Below are 7,555 nucleotides of genomic sequence, written 5' to 3'. Positions count from 1 at the left end.
TTGGAAGAATCACGCAGCAGGCAGAACAGGTGGCCAGAGGGTCCAGTTGTTGGCCATGCCCCCTTTTTGCATATGAAGCCCCCTCGTCTGGGCTTTCTGCGCCCGGGGAGTTGGAACCGAGCGCCCACCTGGCTCCCTTCCCTGCTCCCCTCCGGCCTCCTGCCTTTCAGGCCGACCCCGGGAGCCTGGTTCCGGAGAGCTCTGGCCGCCGATCCTCTGCGCTGGGCGCTGGGGGCGCACCGGGCACACGGGGCGCACGGGCGGCAGGGCGGGCCTGGGGCAGCGGGGCGCGGCAGCTGGGAGGAAGTTCAGGGCCTGCCAGGGCGCGTTAAGGAAGTTGCCCAAAATAAGGAAGCGTCGTGCACTGGGCGACTGAGGTGACTCCGGCGATTGGAGCAGCGAGGAGGAGCGGGTGGCTCGGCATTGTGCCCGAATTGCCCCCGCGATCTCGCCCGTCCGGTTCTCGGAGCCCCGCGCCCCGCCCTCGCCTCACCTGGCACAGGTAGGTGGGGCCGCGCGATCCCTCCGCTTTGGCTGCAGGGCTTGGGAAGGCGGCATGGGAGGGGAGAAGGCGCCGAGAGAGGGAAAGATGCGGCCCTTCCTCCTTGGCCCGCACAAGACCTGTGCCCCCAAGCACACCCGGGCAGGTACGCTCAGGGCCTTCCTGCTTTGAAAATCGGAGGGAACGTTTGATAAAATATTTCGATTGAGAGTTAGTCGGTTGTGCCAGCTTTTCTCCTAAACCTAGTTAGTGTCTCCTGGGCTCCGGTTTCTGTACGGGAAGCCAGGGGCGGGGCCTGGGGGCCTGGGGGCTGTGCGATGGGGCCCCCAAACTCCAGGTGCTGCCGCGTGCGCAGCAAGTGCGGAAGCTGCTGGGTCCTGGAAGACTAGCTGGAATCCTCAGGCACAAGAAACTCGATGTCGGGTCTCGGAAAGAACATATTTTCGTTTGGCCATTTACAGAAGTCACTGGAAAATTCCACTGAATTTATGGAAGTGACTCAATGTAGAGATGTTCGTACGCATGCAAAGGTTTTATTTATACTTTTACTACAGAAAGAGCAGTTGCATAAAAACATGAGAGTTTCTGAACCTTTACTAAAATGTAGCATGATTGCCTTTTTTTTTCTTCCTTCACATTCTCATGGTAAAATAACTTAATTAGCCAGTGAATGACTTGAAGAGCAGGAAAGTTTGGTGTAGTAAAATGCGATGATTTTGAGTTAAAGATTTTTTTGCACTATGACAGTATGGCTTTAAAGGGCTTCCCCTGTGGCTCAGCAGTAAAGAATCTGCCTGCAATGCAGGAGTCTCAGATTGGATCCCTGTATTAGGAAGATCCCCCGGAGTAGCAAATGGGGTCTTCAGTATTCTTGTCTGAAGACTCCCCATGGACAGAGGAGCCTGAAAGGCTACATTTCATGGGGTCGCAGAGTCAGACACGACTGAAGCGACTTCACGCATGCGTGCACGGCTTCAAAACTTTAAACCTAACCTACATAATGATACAAAGGCGATTCATTTTTTGGTTTGTTTGGATATCAAGAACTAAAAAGACAACCACTGGAGAAGTTAGAGTTTGAATCTTTGGCCGTTTGCAATGCAGTTGCTTGGCAAATAGACTCCTTCATTGTGCAGTATATTCACAGGAACCAACCCAAGACACTCCTGTTGACTGGTGACCAGCTGGCCCTTACCATCTTGCCAGGTGGCCTTTGGAAACCGGATTGCAGATTATTTTAATGAGTTTGCCTGACTCTATCAAAGATTCCCATTGACCCAAATAAAACTGTTGGCTGGAGTTGTTCTTTTTCTTAAACCCTAGAGGTAGTTCTGCTGCTGCTAAGTCACTTCAGTCGTGTTCGACTCTGTGCCATCCCATAGACGTCAGCCCACCAGGCTCCCCCGCCCCTGGGATTCTCCAGGCAAGAACACCCAAGTGGGTTGCCATTTCCTTAGAGGTAGTTCAGTGTGTAGTTAAAAGACTTGGAGATAGCTCACATCTGAATCTTTGTGTTAAAAAAAAAAAAAGGCGGGGGGGGGGGGATGATAGAGAATTCCTGAAAGAAATGGAATTGATTCTAGTATGTGTTTTCTTTGTTGTAGTAAAAACAAATTCATTGCTGTTACTCAGGCAATATTTTCATTAGATGCAACTAAATTCGTTGATGTGCACACCTCTCTCCTGTCCCCGGATAACCAAAACAATGAATTTCACCTTTTTCTCAAGTGCACATGGAACCTTCTCCAGGATAGATCACATCCTGGGCCATAAATCTAGCCTTGGTAAATTCAAAAAAATTGAAATCATTCCAAGCATCTTTTCTGACCACAATGCAGTAAGATTAGATCCCAATTACAGGAAAAAAAACTATTAAAAATGGCAACATATGGAGGCTGAACAACAAATGCTGAATAACCAACAAATCACAGAAGAAATCAAAAAAGAAATCAAAATATGCATAGAAACGAATGAAAATGAAAACACAACAACCCAAAACCTGTGGGATACTGTAAAAGCAGTGCTAAGGGCCAAGATCATAGCAATACAGGCATACCTCAAGAAACAAGAAACAAGTCAAATAAATAACCTTACTCTACACCTAAAGCAACTAGAAAAGGAAGAAATGAAGAACCCCAGGGTTAGTAGAAGGAAAGAAATCTTAAAAATTAGGGCAGAAATAGATGCAAAAGAAAAGAGACCATAGCAAAAATCAACAAAGCCAAAAGCTGGTTTTTTGAAAGGATAAATAAAATTGACAAACCATTAGCCAGACTCATCAAGAAACAAAGGGAGAAAAATCAAATCAATAAAATTAGAAACGAAAATGGAGAGATCACAACAGACAACACAGAAATACAAAGGATCATAAGAGACTACTATCAGCAATTATATGTCTTTGAACTAAAAGATTTAAATACGTGTAAAGTATTAGATGTTTTAAGTGAAAAATCTTGTCTACTAAAATTATTTTATCAAATTGTTTTGTTTTATCTACACTGAACTTTTGCTTTGAGCTGTTTAGAGAAATGTTGCAGTAAGATAGAAACTTTATATTTCTTTATTTTACTTTTATATAAATAAAAAATTTATTCTTTGTATTTAGAGTGCTTCAATATGTAGGATTTTAGGAATCATCTAAATAACTATAATGTTCTTAATGTTTTAATCCAGAAATAAAAATAAGGTGTTTATTTTATTTTATTTTTACAAGATATTTTTGTTGTTTATTAGACTTGTTTGTATTTGTGTGATTTTGGTGAGTTAATCAACAATTTTCATTATCTTTTTTTAAATATAAATTTATGTATTAGCTCTTTACCTTTCCTGAGGGCTAAAATTGTCAGAAAGTTCATTTTATTGCTAGATTTGCGTTTCAGAAACCATTCACCTTAGCCTTTTTTAGGTTTGTATTTATTGTTCTAAGTGCAGGTTTGATTTCTCTGTTTTTAAATCAAAGACTTCTTAATAGAATGTAACTTATGCAGCACATAGCACATCCATAATCATTATCCAAAACCCTGTGCCAAGATGATGTTTTGGAATTCAAGATTTCTCAGAATTTAGAATTCAAATTTAGAATATGAGTTTCAGCCTTGAGAAATCCATTTCTCAGAATTTAGAAAGGTGTGCAATGCAAACTGACGCCATATACAGCACACCACTCCGACAGCCTGGGCAGCCTCCTGTAATCCCACGTGTTAATATTTCTGCACCAATAGTGTGAAAAGTCTCACTAAGTGGAATAAAGAGAGGCTACAAATACTGTGTGCCAGTTCAGGGCAAGTGTTGTCACTTATGAGGTTCCCTACAAAACTCACCCAAAACCTTGTTTTTCAGAGCTTTGTGGAATTAGGGCTAAGGAACTGAGACGGTGTTAGACTTCATGGAGCTACTGTTTGGTTTTGAAAGCAAATTGCATTTCTGTTGCCCAACAAGTCATACTTTCCAGTAATTAGACAAATAGTTCCCCCGCCTTTACAGAAAGTTTGAAATAGCAAGACTTCCCTGAATTTTCAATGATAATTAAAATACAGATCCTCTGAGTGAGAATAGGATGTTTCATCCTTTCTTAGAGACTTTTCAACAGCAAAGTTTCTGCCACTCTGATTCTAAAAAAAAAATGCAAGAGTTACTTAAAGAGGAGGTATTATCACCCTTCACAACTACAGCCTGTCTTTGGAAGAAATATTGCTTCCTGTTCACTTTGTTCTATCTGTCTCCGTTATCTGTGCCTAAGGAATGGCCCAGTATTTTGTACAATCTAAGCTACTGTTTGCTTTCTCAGCCTTCCACCATATAGATTTTTTTCTGATTCCCTAAGTCACCCCCTGCCCCGCCCCACAATTTCTTCCACTTCTGGACTAATTTAGCAGCAGCAGAGTGGAGAGAAAATTAGGAACTTAGGCCAGTGAGTGAAATTTTTAAAAAAACGTATATACGCTGAACATTGCTTTTCTTTTAAAGCAACTGAAATCAAAAGACAGAGTCTTAAAGAGAGACTGGAATTAAATTGCTTGACTTAGTTATGTCTCACCATCTTACCTTTTACTTTGGAACTGAACAAGTTGGGTTTGTTTTTTCATTCAGGAAAAAAAAGAGACTTTTTTTTCCCTTTCTCTTTAAAAGTGGGTGAAAAAGAGAGGAATTGTAGGAAGATTAAAAAAAAAAACTCAGCTGATTGGATTTTAAAGGGACGGTTTTATTCATTCATTGTGGCTTTGCATCAGCAGGAATATTTTCTATTAGCTTAGAATTTTTTCTGGCAAAATGTTAGCTTGTATCAATTTGATTTTTTTCTTTTAAGAATTAATTATGTAAGTTTTGCCCTATGAATCCTGAAAGGTGGTTAAATTGAAATCTTAAATATAGTCAAATTTAGCCACTGCCAAAGACACCAATAGAAGGAAGAATATTTAGTTTCTATTACAGTAGGTTTAACAAATCAAAAAGGACTCTCTCTTGATTCTTTTGTTTCTGGGAAATTATGTATCTATTTGTGGTGGCTGCTAAAGGCTGAAGATAGGAAGAGAAAGGTGAGGATGATGTAACACCTCAGTTACCAAGGGAAGTGTACTGAAAACTTATGATGGACGGTTTCTGGTAAGTAGCTTTCTGTGTCCTGAGGGTACCTGGCTCTGAAACTGGAATTCTAGCTTCTGTTGCTGGAGAAGGCAGTACCTCTCAGTGCTGTGCTAGAGCCCTGGAGGGGAGCACAGATTTGAGAGGACATTGGGCTTCCAGATTGGCACACTGTGTGTGAGGTATTTGATCTGAGCAGAGGCTGGGCAGACTGCAGGATTGACAAGGAGAGTGTAGGGCTGATATCACGTAAGTGAGGCTTAGGCCTGGATACAGTCAGTGGGGCAGTGTGAAAGGATGGAAGAGGGCTGAGCACCAAATTTTAGAAAAAGTCACAATTTAAACATTGGTTTCTTTAGTTATACTCAGCGAGGCTACAAAGAGCATTTGAATATGCAACAATTAACCTTCTCCTTTCCCACTCCGTCTTCTGTCTTAAATGCTAAATCTTCATGCTGTGCTAGTCAGTCTGACAATTTATTAAATCTATCCATTTCTGTTCAGCTGTCATGGAAATGTTTTGGTGCAACCAGAGTTAATCTTTTTATTTAATTTCAATATATAACAATACCTTCCCATCCTCTAGTACTGGTCCCCAAAAGCAATCTTTTAATATTTTTAGCTATTTCTTCTAGAATTTTCCTTCTTATTTCCTGATGCTGTGTTCACTTGCTTTTTATATATATATCAGTTTAGACAATGCTGATTTCCTATTCTGAGAAGTAAGGACATGGCAGTCCTAGGATAATTATTATTATTACCCAAGATAATCTTTCTGTGTGCTTCCCCAGTCGATGGCTCAAGGGGTAAAGAATCCGCCTGCAATGCAGGAGACACAGGAGACATGGGTTCAAACCCTGGGTCGGGAAGATCCCCTGGAGGGGGAAATGGCAACCCACTTCAGTATTCTTGCCTGGAAAATTCCATAAATAAAGGAGCCTGGCAGGCTACAGTCCGAGGGGTCACAAAGACTCAGACCCTGCTGAACACATGATGAAAGGATGGCTGGAACCTTAGCTGGTATTTACCTTGAGATTTTGTTTACTAATAGAGCATGTTGTATAGTATAGTTCTATTTTCTTTCTTGAACCTCAAACTGTTTTTCATGGGGTAAATTCTTGTTTCATTTTTGTGTTTTCTCAGTTGGTCCTGTGCCTGCGGTGGTTCGCTCCCCAATTCTCTGACATGAAGCTAAACCGCATCCCCCACTCCCAACTCGGACTCAATTTCCTACTGAGTCAAATATGTCAAGCACTCTATAAGTTCCATTTCTTTCTTTTTCTGGAAACCCCTGCCTCTTTGCATCAGTCTGACAGTTTCTTTTCAGTCTTGCTACTCACCTATTAATAACTGAAGTATATTTGGGGGTGTTGGTTAGCTAAATATATTTTCTGCAAGTTGCTGTCCTGTACGCATTTTGGAGTCTTAACTCTTATCAACATTCATGTACTTTTTAAATCCATTGTCATAATTGTTGAAAACATTTCCCCCAAATTTTTGATTTCTATGGTTATTTGCTTATTTGTGTAATTTATTACTTTTTGTAGTTTTTGGAATTTTTATACTTTCTCAGCTCGGGGCATATTCTGAATCATGCTTAGTGAAAGATTATTCTTAGCTCCAATTTAGCAGTTAGCATCTATATTTTAAATCAGTCTCAGTGTCACCTCTGTATTTGCTCTGACCCTGATGTTTTATTATTTGATTAATGGGAATATGTACTTTCCTGGGAATGGGGACTCCACAGATTTTAAAAATCAGATGACTGGCCTCAATTCTCTTGATTTCTGAAGTGGGTGCTATGCAGTTTTAAATGGTATTTCCTAGGAAGCTTTCCTTGCTTAACGTTTCCTTGTTTCCTTATTCTTAGACAGAATAAAGCTGAGTAAGCAGGATCATTGTCCTGGGCTTGCTCATGGCGTTTGTACAGGTGGTGTGCATGGTCAGGGCACATGTCACTGAACTCTCACACCCCTGTGATCGTGGGATACACTGGTTCTTGGAGCATCTTGTATACCGGGGCTCCCCAGGTCTATTTTGGGGAAAAGCGGGTAACCTGCTGCCCCTTTACAAGATCCTCAGGCTTTGCTTAGACGGAGGCAGAATGCTAAGTTTATTTTCATCTCAAACACTAAGAGTATTGGAATCACTTGATTGCCCTAATGCTTCAGTCACTGAATATTTTTTATCAACAGTGGTTGAGAGTACGGGGCCTGAAGTCTCATCGGGTTCAAATCCCACTGTTTTCAAGCTACTCTTTCAGTCTTTGTAGATGGAAGGATTACAGGGGATTTCCTTGTGGTGCATGGTGGAGACAACATATGCAGTAATCGTACCTGGCCTGTGGTTAGAACTGGCATAACGGTCACAGTCTTTCCCAGGTGGGTAGCTCTGGGAGTCTGCCCTGCAGTCTTGGCTGGGACTAATAATAGCAGTCCCAAATAGGTCACAGATGAGTAAGTACTGTCTCTG

General features: G+C 41.6%; 1 protein-coding gene across 4 annotated transcripts in view; it reads left to right on the top strand.

Moving 5' to 3' along the window:
• The first annotated feature begins 348 nt into the window (after positions 1-348).
• Positions 349-7,555, top strand: part of SYK (spleen associated tyrosine kinase) — a 107,962-nt gene continuing 100,755 nt past the window's right edge. For all 4 annotated transcript variants that reach the window (XM_086414469.1, XM_086414468.1, XM_086414467.1 and 1 more), the window contains exon 1: positions 349-502. The gene's annotated coding sequence lies outside the window, so the exon portion shown is untranslated. The remainder of the gene's footprint in view (positions 503-7,555) is intronic.

This window comes from Bos grunniens, chromosome 8 (assembly GCF_055505025.1).
Source record: "Bos grunniens cultivar Pamir isolate PY7600 chromosome 8, Bosgru_T2T1.0, whole genome shotgun sequence".
NCBI lineage: Eukaryota > Metazoa > Chordata > Mammalia > Artiodactyla > Bovidae > Bos > Bos grunniens.
Note: the sequence above shows the minus strand (reverse complement) of the source record. Positions and strands in the feature narration are given on the sequence as shown.